The sequence below is a fragment of the Salvelinus sp. IW2-2015 genome, linkage group LG4p, assembly GCF_002910315.2.
Source record: "Salvelinus sp. IW2-2015 linkage group LG4p, ASM291031v2, whole genome shotgun sequence".
Lineage (NCBI taxonomy): Eukaryota > Metazoa > Chordata > Actinopteri > Salmoniformes > Salmonidae > Salvelinus > Salvelinus sp. IW2-2015.
In genome coordinates this window covers 622665-625874 of record NC_036841.1, presented here as the reverse complement: position 1 = coordinate 625874, position 3210 = coordinate 622665, and positions in this window count along the sequence as shown.

Below are 3210 nucleotides of genomic sequence, written 5' to 3'. Positions count from 1 at the left end.
GAAAGGTTAGAATGTATGACGTTTACACGGAGCATGCCGACCTGGAATCAGATTTGACATCATATTCCATCAAATGCTATTCTGTGCAGGTGTCCACAACTGATTGTGGTTTTGGTGGGACTGTAATATGCCAGACCAAAGCAGTTAGACCTTAATTTTCAGCAATAATATAATAATATTTTCCAAATCTCAAGGTAAACTGCTAAACAGGCATATGCCCACAGTTATTTATTTTTTGCAACACATTTGTCCAAGTCCCACTCCCTGCATACTGCTATTGACTCGTTTGTGTTGATTAGGCCTAGGCTACACAGGCTCTGTAAGTGCATTCACACAGACAGCCAAGATTCTGATCTTTTCCCACTAATTGGTCTTTTGACCAATCCCATCAGATCTTTATCAGAGCTGATATGATTGGTCAAAAGACCAATTAGTGAAAAAAATATCAGAATTGAGCTGCCTGTGTGAACGCAGCCTATGGAATCATCTTGGAAGTTATTTAACTGTGGTTCAATTCAGTGCTACCACTACCAAATACCACCGGGGGGAAGTATAGTGCCACAAAACTCTCAACTAACATGATCACATCCTTCATCCCCATCACACCCTGAACAATGAACATCCATTCATCTGTTCATAATAGGCTGTAAAGAAAAAGGTTTGTACAGTTACTGTGAAAAAGCAGAATCACTCTAGGTATTAAGTTTACGTCTATAGAAACAGTTTAGAGCCCCTTTGATAACTAAATGACTGCTAAAGTTATTGGATAACCTCAAATTAGATTAATTTGAACTGTTTGTAATCATTTTTCAATTACAAAGTAGCCCCCCCGAGCCATATATTTTATCCTAATATGGCTCTGGCTTTGAGTAGGCCTATACATCACAACACTGGAAGGAAAAAGTTACATTTGTGTGTCAAGTGCCTTGACCCATGCGGCAGGCTGTATCAGGCTGTATCACAACTGGCCATGATTGGGAGTCCCATAGGGCGGTGCACAATTGGCCCAGCATCGTCCGGGTTTAGCCGGTGTAGACCGTCATTATAAATAAGAATTTGTTCTTAACTGACTTGCCTAGTTAAATAAAGGTTAAATAAAAATAAATGTAAAAATGAGACATAGGCTGTAATGTACAGCACCTTAAAAGAAAAGGGCTAGTGTTGAACAACAAATGTTTTATTTCTTAATTTTGTCTTGACAGTCCAATAGCCTATGTCAATTCTTAATTTATTATAATTACATCAGATTATTGCAGGTGCATCCATCATGACTTCACTATCTCCTCTATTCTCATTGCGCTGGATATAAAGCCCATTATTCATTTCCCTTATCCTACTTGCCTTTCTTTTCTATTTTCAATGAAGATGGATGACTGATATTTGACTGAGTATTTATGACACTCTCCTTATTCTCTATGTAAAGGGTTGCGTTACATACATAAACAATACAGTTGAAGTCGGAAGTTTACATACACTTAGGTTGGAGTCATTAAAACTCGTTTTTCAACCACTCCACAAATTTCTTGCTAACAAACTATAGTTCTGGCAAGTCGGTTAGGACATCTACTTTGTGCATGACACAAGTAAATTTTCCAACAATTGTTTACAGACAGATTATTTCACTTATAACTCACTGTATCACAATTCCAGTGGGTCAGAAGTTTACATACACTAAGTTGACTGTGCCTTTAAACAGCTTGGACAATTCCAGAACATGATGTCATGGCTTTAGAAGTTTCTGATAGGCTAATTTACATAATTTGAGTCAATTGGAGGAGTACCTGTGGATGTATTTCAAGGCCTACTTTCAAACTCAGTGCCTCTTTGCTTGACATCATGGGAAAATCAAAAGAAATCAGCCAAGAGCTCAGAAAAATAATTGTAGACCTCCACAAGTCTGGTTCATCCTTGGGAGCAATTTCCAAATGCCTGAAGGTACCTCTTTCATATGTACAAACAATAGTACGCAAGTATAAACACCATTGGACCACGCATCCATCATACCACTCAGGAAGGAGACGCGTTCTGTCTCCTAGAGATGAACGTACTTTGGTGCGGAAAGTGCAAATCAATCCCAGAACAACAGCAAAGGACCTTGTGGAGATGCTGCAGGAAACGGGTACAAAAGTATCTATAGCCACAGTAAAACGAGTCCTATATCGACATAACCTGAAAGGCTGCTCAGCAAGGAAGAAACCACTGCTCCAAAACCGCCATAAAAAAGCCAGACTACAGTTTGCAACTGCACATGGGGACAAAGATAGTACTTTTGGAGAAATGTCCTCTGGTCTGATGAAACCAAAATGGAACTGTTTGGCCATAATGACCATCGTTATGTTTGGAGGAAAAAGGGGGCGGCTTGAAAGCCGAAGAACACTATCCCAACAGTGAAGCACGGGGGTGGCAGCATCATGTTGTGGGGGTGCTTTGCCGCAGGAGTGGCTGGTGCACTTCACAAAATAGATGGCTTCATGAGGTAGGAAAATTATGTGGATATATTGAAGCAACATCTCAAGACATCAGTCAGGAAGTTAAAACTTGTTCGCAAATGGGTCTTCCAAATGGACATTGATTGACCCCAAGCATACTTCCAAAGTTGTAGAAAATGGCATAAGGACAACAAAGTCAAGGTATTGGCGTGGCCACCACAAAGCCCTGACCTCAACCTATAGAACATTTGTGGGCAGAGCTGAAAAAGCGTGTGCGAGCAAGGAGGCCTACAAACCTGACTCAGTTACACCAGCTCTGTCAGGAGGAATGGGCCAAAATTCACCCAACTTATTGTGGGAAGCTTGTGGAAGGCTACCTGAAACATTTGACCCAAGTTAAACAATTTAAAGGCAATGCTACCAAATACTAATTGAGTGCATGTAAACTTCTGACCCACTGGGAATGTGATGAAAGAAATAAAAGCTGAAATAAATCCTTCTCTCACCTATTATTCTGACATTTCACATTCTTACAATAAAGTGGTGATCCTAACTGACCTAAAACAGGGAATTTTTACTAGGATTAAATTTCAGGAATTGTGAAACTGAGTTTAAATGTATTTGGCTAAGGTGTATGTAAACTTCCGACTTCAACTGTATGTCATCCTGTGGTTTTCCTCTCCCACATGGAATATTTGCAGCATGGTTCTCGCCCAACATAAGACCCGTGCACATTTCCATTCATGGTCAAAGTTCAAGAGAGACCCAAAGCTCTGCTTAC